The sequence below is a fragment of the Grampus griseus genome (genome assembly GCF_964374135.1).
Source record: "Grampus griseus genome assembly, chromosome: 15".
NCBI classification, from domain to species: Eukaryota; Metazoa; Chordata; class Mammalia; order Artiodactyla; family Delphinidae; genus Grampus; species Grampus griseus.
This window is the reverse complement of record NC_139009.1, coordinates 7,367,570-7,389,762: the sequence shown is the minus strand read 5'-3', so window position 1 is coordinate 7,389,762 and position 22,193 is coordinate 7,367,570.

Genomic DNA, 22,193 nt, shown 5'->3' with positions numbered 1-22,193 from the left:
TGAACTGATGTGTTATTCTCTTTATTTCCCTATAAAGTGAGACCAATTTTTAAAACAAAGAAAGAAGGAGACATCAACCAAAAGTTGTGGAGCTCGATCCTTTAGGCTATTAGGAGAATATAAAGCAGCATTCCCAACCCAAATAGAACAAAAACGGTTCCCTTCCATGTATCGGCCTGAAGCAGCCTTTAAGGCCCATATTCAGTGTCTCCACCCCTCCCAGAGTCTCTGAAAGAGGCAGCTAAGTTTAAGTGCCTTGACCACCACTTATAAAATACCCCCAGGTTATGAAAAACACGTTCATGGACACAATCCTGAAAGAACCCAGGTCAGAAAGAATGCTATTTCTTCCTGGAAATAAAGGCTGAGGAGGAAATGCCATCAGCCCTGAATCATCTCTAGCTTATTATGAATTTGGCTTCAGCTAGATATTCCAGAAATATTTCTGCAGCCGGCACTGGTTGTGCACTGAGCCAGCTGAAGTCTGTGCGAGGTGGTACCGTCCCATCAGGTTTGGGAACCAGAAGGACGAGGCTGGCCTAGTTGGTCTGTTGTCCACCGGCCTCTCCCAGATGGTACCCTTTTAGACCTCTTCATTACTTCATGGAGACAGCCCTTTCCAAAGATGCTGTCCCCAGATTAGCGCAGACACATAATTCCACCTACGATCCGCTCAGGTGGATTTTTCTAGGCTTTGCTGAGAAGGACCCAAGGAAGTTTTTCTGGAGGGACAGGTCTCTAGTAGAGAAGAGCGGAAGCCGAATTGTCCCTGGAGTGTCCACTTGGTGTTGTAGAAACAGATTAGGCTTTAGAATCAGATAATCGGACTAGCTGCTTAACTTTGCTGAGCTGCAGGGTTCCCATCTGAAAAAAGGAGGGCAGTTATGCTCAACTTTCAGGCCTGTTCTGAGGATAAGAGAGAATAGCATCCGAGGCACCAAAGTCAGAGCCTGGGAACCAGTTGTGCTCAGTAAATGGTCCTTTCCCCTCTCACTCCCTCTCCTTTCCTAGATGGTCTTTATGGTTTTACGCTTTACGTTTGGTACATTATTATAATCCCTTGTTATTGCCCGACATCTTTCTCCAAGGGCCCAAAGTCCTCTGATCTACATTTTGTCATCTGGCCAATACCCTTTTGATTTAAGGAGTGTTCTGATGGTGTTCATTTTTTTCTTGGAGAAAATAAGACGGAGGAGGAATTCTCATGATTCGTTTGCTCGAGTGCATCGAGATAAGGAGAAGGCTTCTCTGTTCATTTCATTTAACAAGTTTTTTTGTTTGTTTTCTTTTTTTTTTTTTCCAGTATCTTCCAGCCTCTGGAGTTTGCAAAAATAAATCAGAGTTTTCAGACTCGTGGTACAGCAAAGCAAATATGGTAAACAGAATTATGAGCAGTCCCAACTCACGAAGGTTTGAATATAAAACACTGAGTGGGATGTGACACACGCATAAAAGTTAGACATAAATATTCAAGAAATGCCGTGATCCTCATTTCACAGATGAGGAAGCAAGCCCGTTAAGTGAGCTGATTGAGAGCACAGTTAATGGCCTCAGATCTGAAATTCATTCTTCTGAATATTCCACAACAATATCTGAACTACTGCTCTACTACCTGGTCCAAAGAACCAGCTACTGGCACACTACGTGGAGTTAAATTCCTGGCTTTCCCACCATCAGCCAAGTGAACTTGCACAGCTACTTGGGTTCAGAGGGCTGTAAAATGGGGATAATAATAGTTCCTGCTTAATAAGGTTTTTCTGGGCTTCCCTGGTGGTGCAGTGGTTAAGAATCCGCCTGCCAATGCAGGAGACACGGGTTCGATCCCTGGTCTGGGAAGATCCCACATGCCGCGGAGCAGCTAAGCCCATGAGCCCGCGCGCCTAGAGCCCGTGCTCCACAACAAGAGAAGCCACCGCGATGAGAATCCCACGCACCGCAACAAAGAGCAGCCCCTGCCTGCATCAGCTGGAGAAAGTCTGTGCGCAGCCATGAAGACCCAATGCAGCCAAAAATAAAAAAATAAAGTGAGGTTTTTCTGGGGATTAAATGATCTGGCACAGTGACCGGTCCCTATTAAGTCATCAAAGTATGCTCTGAGTATCAGCCACCTTAAAAAGCTTCACGCTTCTCTGCTTCTTTTTCTCCTTTTGTTCCTCATTTCTAAGTTCCTTTTTCCCCTCCCAGGGTTCTTTTGGAAGATACTGATCCTGCCCAGTTATAAACACGTGACCCGTCTGTCACTCATGCATTCAATTCTTCAAACATGTCTTTGATGTAGTTAAGCTGGAAAGGACAGGGCAGCAGGTGCTTGGGGAGGAGTCTCCAGCTAAGAGAACCCGCAGGCGCTTCGAGCTCTGCTTTGGAGTTGAGAGGATCTGACCCCCAGCCTCAAGTTCTGTCGTGTATCAGCTGCGCCCTTTCCAAATACAAGCTCCCCATAGCCCAGTTTCCTCACCTATAAAATGGGGAAGTCAAGGTCTTGTTAGAGAATTACAGTAAAAGTGGAATGAGATAGGGCATGCAAAATGTCCAAACGTGCCCGATGCTCGCTCGTATGCTCGTCTTTTCACCCTAGATTACAGCCTTCGGGAAGGCAGGGACCACACCTGCTTCGTTCACTGTCAAGTTCTTAGTGCTGAATACTTTTTGGATCACCTGAAGCAAGGAACCTAAAAGCTGGAGACTGCCTGGCAGATCCTAGGAAGCTGAGTGAGAATTCTTTCGCTCTTCTAGATCTATTCTGTTTTAGAAGTTTTAAGCAGTTTCAAAGGGTCATGAAGATATAAGACTGTATGTAAGGATTGGCTATGTATGTTAAACGTGTGTGACCCCCATGGTCATTCAATTTTGTTTATAAGGCTGAAGATTGGAGACAATATCTATGCCGGACAAAAGGGATTGGACAAGTTACTAATGGTATAATCATGCTGTTGTTAAAAATGTTTTAGAGGAATATTAAATGACGTATGAAATAATCATAAAATTTTCAGTGGAAAATCCAAAATTAAGGTGCCAGTGTTGTAAGAAATCATGTATAAATAGAATAAGTACATAGTATACATCTATTTTAAAAGGGAACACGAATACATCAAGATGTTGCTGGAAAGTGGGATTACAGATGTTCTCTTTTCCTTTGACCTTTACAGTTTCAACTTTTTCATAATACAAGGGGCTCTTAAGGTAGAAACAGGGGCTTCCCTGGTGGCACAGTGGTTAAGAATCCGCCTGCCAATGCAGGGGACAGGGGTTCGAGCCCTGGTTTGGGCTACCCCAAACCAGGGCCTACCCCATTTACCAGGTGAATTATTTTTGCCCCAACACGACCACTCCCATTTTTCCTCCTCATTTCCCTAGTACCCACTGGGACCAAAATCCATCGACCCTGCCATTGTCTATCTGTCTGTCACACCGTCATGCCCTCACTTCCCTCCTTAAACTTCATGGCCCATCATTTTGTCCACTTCCTTGACCCTCCCTTCAGCCCGCTTGTCCTTCACTTGCTTGGTTTTACTTGATGGGCAAAAATCCAACCCTCCACCTGCCTCACCTGGGTCATGCACCCACCGGCTGGAGGAAAACATAAGACTATACTGATTGGTCTATACTGATTGAAGGAAACTAGAATATTTCATCCCAAAATAGGCCACTTTGGCATACTGATTATTTTGAGTTAAAGGCACTCAAGAAACACAGGGGCAAGGAGGACATTGACCCTGTTTTTCTTCCTAAAAGCAGGAGACAAAGCTCCCAGGTATCTGCTCTGTCCTGGGAAGAAGGAAGACATTCTTATCACCAGAGACAGGAGATTGGAAGCTGAGAAATCTGTACCAACAAGCTTATTAAACTAACCTTTATCTTCCTAGTTACTTCTTCACCACTTACCACCCCACGTCCAAACCCCTTTGTCTTGTCAATTTGTCACAAATTCATTGTGTCTTTGTCTGAAAGATACAAAAGCTTCCTGCTCTGGTCAAAAAAATTATACGCTCTTCTGTTAATTTGTTCTGTGTCAGTTTAATTCCTAGGCCCGGCCAGAGACCCAGACAGGGTGGAGGAGAGTTTTTCCTCCCCTGCAATTCTGCTTTAAATTTATGACCAGGAACCTAAGTTGAGGCCTTGGTAGAGTCCAGTACTTTATGTTATTTCCCCAATTCATTCTCTCTCCCACTCTCCCAGACAAGTATTTTAAACTCTCTTCTCTCCTGTATGTCTATTTCATCTTATTCCATCTCTACCCTCAGCAGAGGACTTTGCTAATTCTCTAAGAAAACTAAAACAATCCAAAGAAAACCCCCACAAGCCCCCATCATCATATACAAAAAATAACTCGAAATGGGTCACAGACTTAAATGAAAGAGCTGAAACTATAACATTCTTAGAAGAAAACAAAGGAGTAAAGCTTTGTGATTGAGTTGGGAAAAAATCCATTTCTCAGATATGATACCAAAATCGCAAACAACAAAAGAAAAATAAATTGAACTTCATCAAAACAAAAACTTTTGCGTTTCAAAGGACATCATCAAGAAGGTGAAAAGACAGCTCACAGACTGGGAGAAAAATATTTGCAAATCGTATATCTGATAAGGGACCTGTATCCAGAATTTATAAAGAACACTTACTACTCAGTGATAAAAAGAGAAATAACCTAATGAAAAAATGAGCAGTGGATCTGAACATTCTCCAAAGAAGATATACAGATGGCCAATAAGTATATGAAAAGGTGCTCAATATCATTAGTCATTAGAGAAATGCAAATAAAAACCACAATGAGTTGCCACTTCACACTCACCAACATAGCTATCATTTTAAAAAGGACAAGTGTTGATGAGGATGGAGACAAGTTGGAACCCTCATACGTTGTCGGTGGGAATAGAAAATGGTGCAGCCTCTTTGGAAAACAGTTCGGCAATTTCTTTCTTTCTTTCTTTTCTTCATTTATTTATTTATTCATTCATTCATTCATTCATTTATGGCTGCGTTGGGTCTTCATTGCTGCACACGGGCTTTCTTTAGTTGCGGCGAGCAGGGACTACTCTTCATTGCGGTGCACGGGCTTCTCATTGCGGTGGCTTCTCTTGTTGCGGAGCACAGGCTCTAGGTGCATGGGCTTCAGTAGTTGTGGTGCCTGGGCTTCAATAGTTGTGGCACATGGGCTTAGTTGCTCCACGGCATGTGGGATATTCCCGGACCAGGGCTCAAACCTGTGTCCCCTGCATTGGCAGGTGGATTCTTAACAATTGTGCCACCAGGGAAGCCCCGGCCATTTCTTAAATGTTAAACAGAGTTCCCAGGTGACACAGCAGTTCCACTCCCGGGTATATACTGAAGAAATTAAAACTATATACACACAAAAACTTGGACGCAATTGTGAATAGCAGCATTACTCATAATAGCCAAAATGTGGAAACCACCCAAATGTCCTTCAGCTGATGAGTAGATAAATAAAATGAGGCGTATCCACACAATGGAATATTATTTGCAATGAAAAGGAGTGGGGGGAGCTCCCTGGTGGCCTAGTGGTTAGGATTCTGGGCTTTCACTGACACGGCCCGGGTTCAATCTCGGGTCAGGGAACTGAGATCCCACAAGCTACCCAGCATGGCCAAAAAAAAAAAAAAGAAAACTAAACAAACAAACAAAAAGAAGTGGGGCAGTGACGCATGCTTCAATATGCATGAACCTTGCAAACATCGAAGCCAGTCACTGAAGACCATACATTATATGATTCACTTTGTGTGAAATATCCAGAACAGGCCAGTCCAAGGCAGAAAGCAGATTAGGAGTTTCCTAGGGTTTGGGAGAGAACAGGGAATGGGGAAGAACTGGAGGAGAATAGAAAGTGGTTACTAGCGGGTATGGAGTTTCTTTGAGGGATGATGAAAGTGTAAGATTGACTGTGGGGATGGCCGTACAACTCTATGAATATACCACAAAACAGGGAATTGTAATTTAATGAGTGAATTGTATGGTATGTGAACTATCTCTCAATAAAGTTGTTAAAAAATAGAAATCAACCACAAATACCATTTACCAAAAAGGTGACCGAAAACAAACAAGGCTGCTCAAGCATGACCTGCTGGTGAAACCTTTCCAGATCCTTGTTTGGTTTCCCACACGGCCTGACGACTCCCATCCCTCTCTCACGGCTTTCCGTGTGGGAGCCTGCAGTCCATCTGTCCTCATCGCTGGGCTGGGGCTACTAGAGGCCAAGGGTCATACTTCACTCTTCTCTGCATCACCACGTGCCCGGCACAAGGAAGGTTGCCGGTCAATGTTTGTTTAATGAGTGAATTCTCATAATCATCTTGATAAATATTGTGACATTTAATAACGATGTCAATTAGATATTTAATTGTTTGATAAATATTCATAGGCATGAACCTTCGATGCATCAACATCTGATAAACATTGCTGAATCTGTGGTTCTGAGAACCGTGCTGTACTTAATAACTTCAGAGGTCAAGTATGTCAGATTCTCCGAATACTTGAACTCTATTTTGATCTCAGCACTGGGCAGCCGCATTTTAGGGAGCAAGCCACTGGGTAGGCGGCTGGAGTGGCCGGGCCTTTCCCTGAACCCACCAGCCCAGCTGCCCATCCCCTCTCTCCTGCTCAGCCTGCAGCCGGCTCTGGAGATGATACAGGCCCTCTAGACCCTGACTCTGAATCATCTCTGGGCCCCTGTTGCAGACATAGTGTCCCACACGGACGGGGTCCTCAGGAAGGCTTGCTCTGCGGGCTATCCTACCTGAACTGGTCCTAGAGATCTGCGCTTAGCCAACAGGCCAGCGGGAAGAAGTTTGCAGGCAGAGACAGGAGAGCACAGGTGACAGTGGTGGAGGAAGTGGCCCATCCTGTCCTCCTTGTCCTTTCATTCCACTGAGAGCCTGAGGCCAGCCAAGGGAAAGTCCACGCCCCTCGGAGGACAGCGTAGGCGGTTCCCTGGCTGCAAATGAGGCTCCTGCCCAGCATTTTCTTAAAGAGCCTTTAAAATTCCCTTTTAGAACTGCTGGTAGCCCCTGTGAAAATGTACACTGATCTGGACTACATCCTTCTCTCTCTGGATATATTTGGCGAGAGTGACGCAATGATGGTGCCCATTTGGAAAATGAGTGCTGCAGTCCTAGGGAATTTTGACTAAGAATGTTTAAAGGAACGATGGTTCTCAACACACATAACTGCCACGAGGAGCAGCACGAATTTTCAGCAAGTCTCTGCTTTCCGGAAGCCTGCTGACGTACTAAGCAGGGCTTTCCAGGTGTTAGTGAACTCAGGGCCGAAGTCTCTCGGGAGAGGGCTGTGGGTCCAGGTTGGGTGTGAGCCTGAGCCGTGCGTCTGTGAGTTTGGGAGGCCCTTGGGGACCCTCATGTCTTTGACCAGCTCATCCGTCACACCTGAGCACTTCCTGCTTGCCTCACTCCTGTTCTTCCCAGGGTGCTCTGAGGCCTTGCCCGATCTCTGAGCCTGGGGGCTCCCTGGAGACACCATCTAGGGCAAACACACTTGTTGTATGTCAACCTGCCTCCTTCCTGCTTAGCCCTCCCCTGAGGATATCCATGGGGAAACCGGTGCTGCCAGGCCAGATGCCTCCGTGTCCGCGAAGAAACCCCTCCTGCCGAGGGTCCAGCAGACCACCGCACTCTCCCCCTCCTAGGAAGGGACCTGCGTGCATGGTGGTAGGTCCTTGGAGATGACAAGGTCTGTCAGGGAGAGACCCCTGTCTGCCTGGTTCCCTGTGAGGGAAATCAACAATGAGTATTTCCTGAACGAATGAATGAGTAAATGTATGGATGAAGAGGAATGAGTGAAATGTCATCATCTGGTCCCTCCCCCCTGCTCTATGAGGCCGGGCACCTGACTTTGGAGCAGTATTTCTCTCCAGCTCAGATGGAATGGCTTGAGTGTTCCTATGGACAACGTCCATCCCGGCCTCTAAGCTCCTCCACTCCAAGGCCCTTCCCTTTGGTCCTTTCAGCTGCCCACTCCTGTGGACGCACCCTGCACCTTGTCATCACATGAAACTGCCCCACCTCTGAAAGCTTAGATAGCAATATCCCACTCTCGTGCCCAACTCCCACTGCGCTGCCCTCAGCGCGCCCACACACGTACACACACACACGCACACACGCATGCCTCTGCCTTCCCCTGCTCTGTCACCTCCTCCCAATCTGGCTTCTTTTCCTGCCAGGCCTGACTGTCTGAACTTCCCTCTCATCAGCACCTTTGATTCTCTCGTGCCCTACTCCTCCCGTGAATCACCCTCAGCTCATTTCAGCAAAACCCTTGATGCTGAGTCTCCCCCACCTACATCTGGGCAGCTCAGCAGTGCCAGAGAGGCCCCACAGTGCTGCCCAGCACCGCTCTTGTCCTACTTTCCCAGCTGTCCCTTCCCTTTGGTCACTCACCCGTTCATGCTTCCAGTGAATACGCTTTGATCTCCAACGCGGGCCAGGGCTGTTCAAGGTTCCTGGGGCTCAGCGGTCAAAGCCAGATCAGGTGCCTGCTCTCAGAGACCTCCCCTGCTGCTGGGGGGACACAGTAAATAGATAAATGACCGTCACGGTGATCCAGCGGGGTCAGCCTCACTGTTCTGCTGCAGTTACTACCTAGGGCTTTGCAGCCTTCATTCTGAAGATGACCTTGCCCCCTACTTCAAGAAAAGTGATACCCTCGGATGTCATATCATTTCTAATTCTGCCAAGCTATGAATTTACCACCCTACGTACCTCTAACCCCACAGCTGCTTTGTTCTTCTTGTTTAGAGAACGCGACAGGTCCTCCTCTTCAAGGCCAGTGTCCCCCACCCCCGTGCTCATCACCGAGGACCCCCTCTACTTCCCCTATCGGTTATCTCCTGGCTATCCTTCATCGTCACACTGTCATTCCACGATCCTTCCCCTCGGCATGAAAACAAGCTCAATTGTCTTCTCTGTTTGTTTTTTTTTTTTTTAATTTTGTCCCCGCCATGCGGCTTGCAGGATTTTAGTTCCCTGACTAGGAATTAAACCGGGCCACCCCAGTGAAAGCACTGAGTCCTAACCACTGGACCGCCAAGGAACTCCCTCCATCATCTTCTGTCTTTCAACTACCCTCCTTAGGCCCTGAGCCTCACTCTACACACCCCCCTCCCCAATCTCTCTCCTTCCTTCTAAACTTCCAGCACTGTGTTCGCATCCTGACTGCCAGGTACAGACGAGTTCCCCTGCTGTTGAAGGACCTACTGTGTGCTTGAACCTATGCTCATTGCTGGGGTAACCACGGGAGCCATGACAGGCAAGGCCCTGGCCTCAGGCAGCTTACATTCTGGTGTGGAAGGCAGATCACATACAAGTAAACAGGTAAATGAGAAATTTACATATTTTTTTTAAAGTTCTATGAAGAAGATTAAAAGGGGTAGTGAGATTGAGAGTAACGGGGAAAACCCACTTCAAATAGGGTTCTCCCTGGAGAAATGACAGGGCCTGAAAGTTTAGAATCACCCTGATTCGTGAGGGGTGGGGACAGGAAGAGCCATGCCTGGTGGGAGGAGACTCCCGGCTCTGCTGGGGACAGTGTGTGTAGGTGGGAACCATTCCCACCTCAAGCCGCTACCATCTGTCCTCACCGCTTCCTCGAAAACAATCCTCCCTCCATTTTTAAGCCCCGCTTAACGCTCTCCTCTGGAATCACCCCTTGCTGGGACTTGCACGACTCCATCCTCTCCTGTGGCCACTCATTTCCTGACTCTCTCCTGCATGTCCTTTCTCTGACCTCCCTTTACTTTTGTTGTCCCCAAAACTCCATTCTTTGCCCGCTCCTTTCTCTCCCTGCACCGGAGGTTTGTGACTTTGGGGGATCACAGATCCCTTTGATTCTCTGTTGACCTCTCCTCCTAGAAAAAATAACTGCACATTACACAATACATAGGATTCTTTTCATATGATATTATCAAGGAGTTTGTGGGCCCCTCTAGACTCTCGGACTCCAGATCTAGAAGCCTCATCTATACACTTTCCCAGAGAGATTTCAAACATTCCTGCAGGACCATCTATTCTTTACAACTTTTAAACATTGAAGTGTAGTGGAAAGTGAGGGGCGAATAGGCAGAACACAGAAGATTTTTAGGATAGAGAAACTACTTTGTATAATATTATTATGATGATGGATACATGTCATTATACATTTTGTCCAAACCCACAGAACACCAAGAATGAGCACCAAGGATGAAACCTAATGTAAACTACAAACTAGGTGGTAATGATGTGTCAATGTAGGTTCACGGATTGTAACAAATATAACACTCTGGTGGGGGACTTGATAATGGGGGCGGCTGTGCACGTGGGAATTCTGTACTTTCCGTTCAATTTGGTCACGAACCTAAAACTGCTCTAAAAATTAATGTCTATTATTTTAAAAGAGGAACTATAATGTATACAGGATAGAGAACAAATTACAGGTGTACAGCTCAATGAATCACAGGTAGGAACACCCATGGAACCAAATCAAGAAATAGAGCATTAGTTAAAAAAAAAAAGAAAGAAAAGAAAAGAAAAAAGAGTATTAGTAATGCGCCAGAAGCCCCCTTGGCCCTCTGCCGTTTGGTATTTCCCTGCACCCTCCAAAGGAAACTGCCAGCCTGACCTCTAAAGCCATTGAGTAGCTTTGCCTGTTATAAATAGAATCGTACACTATCTACTCTTCGGTGCCTGGCTTCTTGATTCCTACATTATGCTTTTGAGGTTCGATGTTCTTGGGTGTTCATTTTAACCGGTGTGCAGTATTCACTGCCGGGTGTCCCGTGGTGTATTTTGGTGGACTTCTATTTCAAGTTTGGGGCTTTTAGCAATCATGCCGCTGTGAACATTCTTGTACATGTCTTTCGGTGAACACGTTGTATGTACTCCTGTTGAATATATATCTGGGAGTGAAATTGTTGGGTCCTGGAGTTTACCTATATTTAACTGATGTAGATAATTCTAGTTTTCCAAAGTGATCGCACTAAGCCAAACACCCCAGCAGCAATGTGTGAAAGTTCCTGTCATTCCAAATCTTCATCAATACTTGGTGTTTTCAGAATTTAAAATTTTAGCCATCCAGATGCGTGCGTAATGACAGCTCATTGTGGTTTTAACTCGCATTTCCGTGATGACTAATTATGTAGAGGACACTTTCATGTGTTTGTTGGTCATTAATATACTCATATATTTTGTATTGGGTTGTTGTTTTCTCACTGTTGAGTTGTAGGAGTTCTTTATACATCCTGGATACCAGGCCACCATCTGATACACGTTTTGCGAATATTTTCTACCAGCCTGTATCTTGCTTATTCATCTTCTTAACTGTCTTTCTTTAAAATTAATTAATTAATTAATTAATTTATTTTTGGCTGCATTGGGTCTTCGTTGCTGCACACAGGCTTTCTCTAGGTGCGGTGAGCAGGGGCTACTCTTCGTTGTGTGTGTGGGCTTCTCATTGCGGTGGCTTCTCTTGTTGCGGAGCACGGGCTCTAGGTGTGCAGGCTTCAGTAGCTGTGACGTGTGGGCTCAGTAGTTGTGGCGCATCGGCTTAGTTGCTCCACGGCATGTGGGAATCTTCCCGGACCAGGGCTCGAACCCATGTCCCCTGCATTGGCAGGTGGATTCTTAACCACTGTGCCACAAGGGAAGCCCAAGAATGGACTTTTCTTTTTTTGTGTGTGTGGTACGCGGGTCTCTCACCGTTGTGGCCTCTCCCGTTGCGGAGAACAGGCTCCGGACACACAGGCTCAGCGGCCATGGCTCACGGGCTCAGCCGCTCCGCGGCATGTGGGATCTTCCCGGACTGGGGCACGAACCCGTGTCCCCTGCATCGGCAGGCGGACTGTCAACCACTGCGCCACCAGGGAAGCCAAGAGAATGGACATCTTAATGACAAATCTCATCTTGAATTATTTATGTATCTCCCCATCCTCCCACTCCCCCCCCACACACCAAGATCTGCTCTTGTGTTATCTACTGTCATACCTGACCCTGAAGCTGGGAGGCACCCTTAACTTTGCCCTCTCCCTTAGCCCTGACAGCAATCATGAAGGCCTGCTGATTTTTCTCCTTTGTCCCTAGTGCTACCGTGCTAGTGCAGGCCTTCCTCATTACTCACCCAGATAATTGCAATCTCTGATTAATTACCTGGACCCTGCAAATGCAGCTCATGCACCAGCCTGAGAGAGACTGTTTTTGCACATCTGACCCCACTACTCTGGCTTGAAACCCATTAGTTCCAGGATCAGTCCCAGTTGCCTTAACTTGAAATGTACCAGTTCATGACCTGGCTCTTTCTCACCTTTTCAGCTACATTTCCTGACATTCGCTGTCCCTTCCTTTTTCTGAAAGCCTCCCCCCCCCACATGAGTTGGGACCCCTCCTTGATGCAGCAGTCATGCCCTGTACACAGGACTGGGCACATAACGCAGGGTCCCTTGCTCAAAAATTATTAAGAATTTCAAGATGACAACAGCAGAGTTTTAAACCAGGTGTGAGTGAGGGTCTCATGAGCATGGGGCCCTGTGTGACTGCACAGGGCCTTTGCACTTCCCACTCTTGTCATTGTCTCTGTTTGTGTGGAGCAGGAAGCCCTAGAACTCTGAAGGACCCAGGCAAGTCATCCATGAAGTGAGCTGCTTTCTTCCAAAATCAATGGCTTTTGTCTTTTGTTATAACCTGATCACTTTGAATGCCCTTAGAAGGTAGAACGTTGGCTACTATTATAGTCCAGCTGCTCAGTTCTGAAAACTGAGTCAACAAATGATTATGTTCCGAGAGACCCACTGTGATCAGGGCACTGAGAGCCCTGATGGGATGAATTTGCTTGTGGTTGTGATGTCAGCCAGTAATCCCACCACAAAGGTGGAGCTTGTGATAAACTTTCAAGCACAGACGTCACCAGTTTCCGTGTAGTATAATTAGCCTGTGTTCATTCTCAGTAAATATCCGTTCTTATTCAAAGGATTCTATACATTAAACTGTCCAAAATAGCTCCTTCAAATAGACTGGAAATGCACGCCCGTGTGTATTTGGTATCATTTATGCAAAGTATTAGTGTGTGATTGAAGGAGAAAGCGTGCAGTGAGGTAGCATCCCACTGCCTGGGGTGAGGTGTGGTGTTTATTGCAATCTGGTTTGGGGCCCAGGTCCTAGTGAGGGTCTTCATGGTCAAGTATAAGAGGTCTTCCAGTCTATCTTACTGCCAACTTCCCTGGCTTGATTTCTCCCACTCTAGAACTCCTTGGCAATGTGGACTACATCCTATGCAGACCTTTATTCCTAATATGCACAAGGTCTGGCAATAAGTCCAGTAAATGTCTGGCTACTGAATGGAAGATAAAGGGAGAAAAAAAGAGGGAAGGAAAGAGAAGGGGGATTACAGCGTTGGATTATATTATCTTGTGGAAGTAAGTTAACTTATATTATCCCTACCACCACCACCCAGAGCAGACAAGCAAAGAAAACACAGCTTTACTTAATCTAAAGTTCAGCTTAACTTTGTCCATAATGTAGATAATAACTCATTCTGGTGCATTTAAGACAGTTAAATGTCCATATTAATAATACTAATGAAAACAATAATAAATTTATATTAATAATATTTATGAAAGTTATTTTCTTAATAACGTGCATATAGCTTTAACAATTTTTTAATTTAGTTATTCATTTATTTATTTATTCAACAGGCATTGAGTGCCTATCATGTAACTAGGGAGTAGATTTTCATGATCAAACATTCTATAGTTTATTTCACCATTGGCCATTTGTGGACTTAACATAATAAAAAAGTAAATCTTTTTTTAAATAATTTTTTTTATTTTATTTATTTTTGGCTGAGTCAGATCTTCTTTTTTCTGTGCAGGCTTTCTCTAGTTGTGGCAAGCAGGGGCTACTCTTCGTTGCGGTGCGTGGGCTTCTCATCGCGGTGGCTTCTCTTGTTGCGGAGCACGGGCTCTAGGCGCACGGGCTCAGTAGCTGTGGCGCATGAACTTAGTTGCTCCACAGCATGTGGGATCTTCCCGGACCACAGCTCGAACCCGTGTCCCCTGCATTGGCAGGCGGTTTCGTAACCACTGCGCCACCAGGGAAGCCCAAAAGTAAATCTTTTTAACAGTAAAACTATTAACTGTCTATTCCTTTCTCTTTTTTGCTCAAGTCACATAAAATGGACAAAAGGCATAACACAAGGCTGTGTAAAAATACAGGGCAGCACTGTATTTCAGGTATGCAAACTGCATCTGCATGTTAACATTATCTCATACATTCTGGAATCTGTGTGTCAATTCAGCCCACAGAGAAAGATTTACATGGTATTGTCTTACTTTTATATAATAATGTCATCTACAAAGCATTTTCACGTGTGTAAGTTCACTTGAAATCTGCCTTCTAAAAAAAACTTACAGCCTAAGGCAGACATATTGACAAATGTCTGAACACATAGTAGTAACTCAATAGATATTCTCTGAATGAGTGTATGAATGAATAGTGTTACAGGACACATGATTAAGAGTTAATTATTAAAATAACACAAAAACTTTATAGTAAGTCCTAAAGGCATTTCAATTCAATTCAAACATGGCATTTACACATGGTAGTAGCTGAATACATGTGTGCTTAACTAAATTTAATTTCTCACATCTTTGCTATACTCCAGGAGTCTATCGTATGGAGGGAGGAATGGTTCTCTTTTTCCCTCGGTGGGAAAGACAACCTGTACATGATGATGGTGATGATGATGATGATGTTGATGGTGACGACCATGCAAGCCACATGAAGTTAGGCAGAACTCTAAGATGACCCCATGTCCTTCACCCTTGCATAGCTCCCTCCTCTGTAACTATGATAGGCTATTATGTTACATCACATGGCAAAAAAGATTTGGCAGATATAATTAAGGTTACTAATCAGTTGATCTTAAGATAGGGCCACCTACTCACATGAGCCCTTTAGAAGAGTCTTCTCTGCTGGATGCAGAGGGGAAGTCCCTGAGACCCACTGTGGCCAGCTTGAAAGACCATGAGCATGCAGACTGTGAGCTGCCCATGGGGGTCACGGAGGAAGGACCTGAGAACGGCTTCTGGGAGCTGGGAGTGGCCCCCGGCTGACAGCCAGCAAGGAAACAAGGGATCTCAGCCCTACAACTGAAGAAAACCGAATTCTGCCAACAACAAGAATGATCTGGGGAGCTGATTTCTCCCCAGAGCCTCCAGACCAGCCAGCCTGGCCGACACCTTAGTTTCTGCCAGAGAACCAGCCACGCCAATGCCATAATTCTGACCTACAGAACTGTGGGTCAATATTTACGCTGCTTTGAGCCACCAAGTTTGTGGTAATTTGCTATTAGCAATAGAAAACGAATCCAGTGGTTAATGGTATTTTTAAGGTGTGGAAAATTCCTCTGCAGGTTATGCGGAACCCGAAGCAATGATTCAGAGTAACAGGGAAATGGGTGAGCTAGGCATCCTGGGCTGGGAAGGGCGTGGCTAGCTATCAGGCATTTCAGTATTCTGAAATGGGGTCTGACAGGCGAGAAGAAGACCACGCGACCAGCAAGCGTCTGGAAGAGAGAAATGTTATCTTTGGGGATCACTTATAGTAACATCTTCCTCTTTCCTTCATTCAACAAATACTTATATTTGCTCTCTTCTCAGTGTTGCATATAATTACATATATGTATAGCAGTCAGATGGATAAGGTCCCTGTTCTCACGGGGCTTACATGCTAGTGAGCATGGAGGAACCAGAGTATAAAACACTTCGAGTGTTAAAGAGTAAAGTCATTTCAGGTAATAAATGCAAGAAAGACAATAAAGCACATGGACGTGATGGACGCAGCTGGGCGGGGGCAGGGCTGCTATGGGTCGGAGAAGGCATTTGGGGGTGGGGGGTGACATCTGAAATGAGATCCGGATGCTGCAAAGTAGCAGCGTGGAAATGCTGAGAACAGAGCATTCTGGACAGAGAGAACAGCAAGTGCAAAGACCCTGAGGCCAGAAAAGCAAGAAAACAGTGTGGCCAAGTCACTGGGGAGAGAGAGGTAGGCTGAACACAGGTGGTGGAGGATCTTGTTAGGCATCAGGAAGGAGTTTGGATTTAAATGTGAGTGCACTGGGTTCTAAGCAAGGGAGCGGAACCATCTGAGGCACTATTTTAAAAAGGTTGCTCTGAGGGCTGAGGGTCAGGGGACGAGTGAAAGCAGGGAGACCAGCTGGCAGCTTGGGGAGCCAGGCAGTGGGTGGCAGTGGCAGTGTAGAAATCCAGAAAATCTTCTTTGGAGATAAAGCAGATAGACTTCCCGGTGGATTTGACTTGGAGAGTGAACCGCTTGGTGAATATAATCCTGTTTATTGGGAGGGGGAAGGCCAGGGGTGACGGGTATCAAGAGTTCTGGTTCTGGTGGATGGTTGGGAAATCTATCCACAGCCTATTGTAGTGCCTCATGGAGAGAAAACGAGGAAGGAGTTTCCAGAAGAAACAGAGACGCTCCACGGGCTTAGCAGGAGGACTCTCAACACTGGCTTCATCGTAACAAAACAAAACAAAACAAAAAAACTTTATTTTGAAATAATTTTAGATGTACAGAAAAGTTGTAAATATACAGAGAGTTCCCATATACACTTCACTCAGCTCCCCCATTCTACCCATCTTACATAACTATGGCGTATGTATCAATACTAAGAAATGAACATTGTGCAACACTGTTAACTAAACCACAGATTTTATTCAGATCTTACCAATGTTTTTGCTAATATCATCTTCCTGTTCCAGGATCCAATCCAGGACACCACCATGTTGCACTTAGGACTTAATTCTTTTTAGTGTGTTATTTAAAGATGCACAAATGTAAACCTAGTATAAGTTTATTATGCTTTTAGCTCTTGTATTGCTATACACCAAAACAAATTGATACATTATTTTCACGTAAAACTTCAAACCAATAGAATTCAAATTAATTTACTATGATAATTGATATATAGATATTTTTGATGAAAACCAGTTGCTGCTTTGCTAGATGAATATATAGCACTGCTATGACATGAGATCTGTTGCATTCTCTATCCCCACCTGATTTAGTTCTTCCCACCACCGTCCTCTACATGATCAATTGCAAAACCTTCTTTCACATAATAGGCCATGACATCGTTGGGCTTTCACTTGGCTCAGACGTGTCCCTATCATATTATTTCATGCCATCCTCTCTCCTTCTAATCACTGAACCGAGACAATAAAAGTAGTGGCACGTGGAGCCAGTGAACTGTAAACTTAAATACAAGCTTGGCGCTGATATGAGCCGTAGTGCTTTTCAGAAGACGCCAACCAGATAATCAGATATGCTTATATCAGTTGGTTAAAAACTTATTGTTGAAATAGAAAAAAAACACAATGAAATGTTATTTTGCAAATACAACTGTAAGCCCCAGTTTAAGAAACACTGCAGTGAGATTAAATACAATGTATGATGAGAATCTAGGTATTTACGGCCCCCTGGAGGTGAAGGAGGATGAACTGGAGTTACTGAGGTACAGAGGGTGGGATTAATAGTAGTCCGAAGAGCAGGTGCAAAGACTCGAAGGAGGTGTGAGAGAGGGTCTTGTATTTTTCACGCTGTGAGTAATTCAGCTTGGAGAGTCTAGGGAGTGAGCGGGGGTGAGAGACGAGCTGGGGAGGGGGCAGCATCAGGTACAGTGGCTGGGAAAGTTGGAAGGGGCCAGCAAAGGTGTTCTTCTAGGCTTGGGGAGAACTAAAGAGTTTCGAGTTAGACTGTTGATGTGATCAGGTTTGCCCATTAGAGACATGACTTTGTCTCCTGTGAGAGACAGATTTGGGGCAGGAAGACCAGAATAAAAGGATTGTGATGGCCAGGTGGGAGAGGATGAAATTTGAATTCCTCTGGCAGTGGGAACAGAGAAGAATGAATTTGACATCTGAAAGGGAGACTCTAAAGGATTTGGAGTTGGATTGGCTGTGGACGTAAAGAATTGGGAGAAGAATCTTGAATGTTTACTTGAAGGTCTCTGGAATGGCAACTAATAACACAGCAGTTAAGGTTATTTGGAGTCTACAACTTTATTTTTTTTCTTAGACAGTTTTTAATGTTTTTGTTCCCAGGAGTAAATAATAATAACTAATAAATAGTGCTTACTATGTTAGGAACAGTTCTAAGCGTTTCATATGTGCTGTATTTTATTGAATCTAAAAGCCCATTAACTATAAGATGCACCATTATCCCATGTACCATTAGAAGAAAAATACTGTCAATTAAATATGCATGACATACAAGACACACCTGATTTCAGGGATGATAAAAATAGGTATCCTGGACTCAGTGAATTATAACACACACTCATTTTATCTTTATAACAGCCCTCTGAGGTAGGTTCTATTATTATCCTCATTGTTCAAATGAGGAAATAGAAGCAGAGAGATTACATGAACTTGTTCTATCCAGCCTCTATCCAGGTAGCCAGGATTTGGACCCGTGCAGTCTGGCTTTGAAGACTGTACTCTTAGCTCCAAGCACGGGCATTTGGATAAAGCACCACATTCAAGTTCATCACAGTCTAGGGACTGAATATTCGTGTTAGAGATGAAACTAGAAACACCCAAGAAGCAGCACCTGCTTCGTAGTTCCACCCTCAGTGGAAAACAACCCTAGAACGCAGAGGATTGAACCCTCAGGGCAGTGACTGCGGGAGGGGCACCATCCTGGCACCGAGGACCAAGTACACCTTGTTCTACCTGGCAGAAACACCATGTTCCTTGCAGTGTGGTTCCTGACTCTCTGACATTTCTTGTTGGAGAAGGAAGATGTATAAATGGGCATGTTTGAAACAATCATTTGGCAGAGAGCTGTGCTGTTTCCAGTATTCCAAAGGCCAAAATGTACGGGACAAAGAATTAGGACTTTGGGTCAGGATGTGGAGTGAGTAATTGACTCATTTTTATCAAGAAATATTTACTGAGAGTGTGCTATTCACCAGGCAGTGGGTTAGGCCCAGGGAACCCAGAGATGAAGTAAGGCCCAGACTCTCATCAAGTCTAGGTGCAAAGGGTGGTCAGACAAGTACCTTACAAACCACAAAGGTAATTGCCATGGATTTACTTCAAATCTTTCAGAATAAACCAAGGATGAGGAAGTGGTGCGGGTATAGCTGAAACATAAATGGTTCATGTGTGAATTGTTGAAGCTGGGTTTTATGTACATGAGTTCAATACACTATTATACTTCTAAATATGTTAAAAAATTTCCTAGAGTAATGAAAATGAGGGAGAAAGAAAATAACAGGGTGAAGAACATGTTCAAAAGGAGTCCATCCCCCATGGAAACAACCTAAGTGTCCATTAACAGATGAATGGATAAAGAAACTGTGGTATATGTATAGGATGGAATATTACTCAGCCATAAAAAAGAATGAAATTTTGCCATTTGTGGCAACATGGATGGATTTGGAGGGCATAATGCTAAGTGAAACAAGTCAGACAGAGAAAGATACTGTATGATATCACTTATATGTATTATTTGTGTTCTAAAAAAGACAACAAACTTGTGAACGTAAAAAAAGAAGCAGATTCACCGATATAGAGAACAAACTAGTGGTTATCAGTTGTGGGGGGCAATACAGGGGTGGGGGAGTGGGAGGTACAAACTGTTGGGTGTAAGATAGGCACAAGGATGTACTGTACAACACGGGGAATACAGCCAATATTTTGTAATAACTGTAAATGGAAAGTAACCTTTAAAAATTGTACAGAAATCAAAAACTTTTTAAATTTTAAAAAAGGAGCCCATCCCAAATTTAACAAAAAAGGAAGCTTTATGGGCTCTATTTTAAAAATGATATTTTAATTAGGCTTGAGAGGTTGTGACTTAAGGAAACCAGAGTGCCTGCAGGAAACCGCCAAGAACAGGCATCTAGTATCGCATGGCATCCGTGTTCCTTATTATTGTCTGTAGGATGTGTTAAATTACTGTGCATTTTAATAATAAAAATCTGCAAAAAAAAATGGTATTTATTCAGTACAGTGAAAGCATGGGAGAATGAGAAAAATATTCAGAAGGTGAGTTTTGAGGAGATGGTGGCCTCTGGATATAAGGACAAGGGGAGGGCTTCAAATGACCATCAGCCAAGATTCAAAAGCAGAGAAATGAAATTGATGTTCATGAGGTAGACGGCAGATCTAGGGGTCAGTCAGTGGGAAATCGGATTGAATAAGGTAAAGTGAAATGGTCTAGGACTCTTTATCATCAAAGTTAGGAGTAGGCTATATCTATATATATTATACCTAACACATGTCACTTAATAAGTGACAGACATGCTTGTGGTTTACACTCAATGGGTCTTTACAATACGTTCTTGAAAATAATAAAGGTAGGGACTTCCCTGGTGGCGCAGTGGTTAAGAATCCGCCTGCCAGTGCACGGGACACAGGTTCGAGCCCTGGTCCGGGAAGATCCCACATGTTGCGGAGCAGCTAAGCCCGTGCGCCACAACTACTGAGCCTGTGCTCTAGAGCCTGCGAGCCACAACTGCTGAGCCCGAGTGCCACAACTACTGAATTCCGCGCGCCTAGAGCCCGTGCTCTGCAACAAGAGAAGCCACCCAATGAGAAGCCCGGGAACCACAACGAAGAGTAGCCCCCGCTCACTGCAACTAGAGAAAAGCCCGCGCACAGCAACAAAGACCCAAGGCAGCCAAAAATAAAAATAAATAAATAAAAATTTATTTTAAAAAATAATAAAGGTAGTATTTTTTTGTGTATGAAAGTATTCAAAGTGTCTTGGAAATCATCCTGCATATTTTGGAAAATAAGCATTTTCCATTTTTTTTTAAATTGAGGTATAGCTGAGTACAATATTAGTTTCAGGTGTACAACATAGTGATTCAATATTTTTATAATTATACTCCATTTAAAGTTATTATAAAATATTGGCTATATTCACTGTGCTGTACAATATATCCTTGTAGCTTGTTTATTTTATACACAATAGTTTGTACCTCTGAATCCCCTACCCCTATCGTGTCCCTTCCCCCTTCCATCTCCCCACTGGTAACCACTAGTTTGTTCTCCAGATCTGTCAGTCTGTTTCTGTTAACGTTTTCTATTTTTACAACTTGCTTAAAAGGCCTATTTTATTACCACTCTGAAGCCCATGATCTTTCTCTCCCTTGGGACACCGCCTCCCCAAGGAGGATGGCAGTCCTACGTATTTTCTCAAAAAAAGTCTCAGGCGGAAGGTAGAATTTGGACTGGAACTTTAAGGTAGAATAAGGACAGTTACAATAGGAACAAAATTGTTGAGCTCAGAAGTCCTTACTCTGCCATGAACAATATAGCTTGTGCTCAAAGTGACCCACCTCAGTTATATGAAAGTGGAGTGAGTACTACTCTCCAGTTTCAAAAGGACCCTTTTGCACAGTTAACCGACACTTTCTGCTGAAGTTTCATCTAACCACACCAAGAATTCTTAAGTCCTCAGATCTAGGCAACAGTCTCTAAGTAACTGGATGATCAACAGAGAAAGTTTGTGAACTTTTCTGAAAACGATACTTAAGTGAGGGTCTGTCTGTCAATACTGTCTCACACCCATCTCAAAAAACATCAGGTTCAAATCCATTTCTTCCCTGATCACCTCTTCTTTTACCTTTTTTCCCCTCTTCTTACTACGCTTTTTCTTTTCTTTCCTTATTTAGTGAGATTGCCAGGAAGAAAATTTTCTCTACCTTTCTAGGTTCTTTTGGCTGGTCTAAGAATTAAATTGACATCAGATTAATATGTGAAAATCAAACAAAAGTGCAATAACATGTATACATGGGAGGGACCCAGGAAAACTGAGTAATGAACCAAAATGCTGGAAACCCTCATCTTAAATACCATCTTCAGCTAAAGACAAAAAAGATTGTTTCGGGCACTGGTTTGAGACTTCAAAGGCGAGGAAGGCAACTGACATGGAGATTAAAAAGCAAGTGTTTGGTAAACAAATGCTTGCTGGGTATCACAGAGACAATGGGACACAGAGGGGAATTTTAACAGGCTTTGCTAGGTTCCTCCCTGTCTACCACACCCAGTTCACACTCTAGTTATCTACATTCTTCTAGACAGTGAAGGGGAAGGTCAAAGTTTTTTCCTGTGTCTTTTGGGCCTTGATTGGTTTCAGCTAGAAATAATACGCACGCCAAAGAGACATTTTGGGATG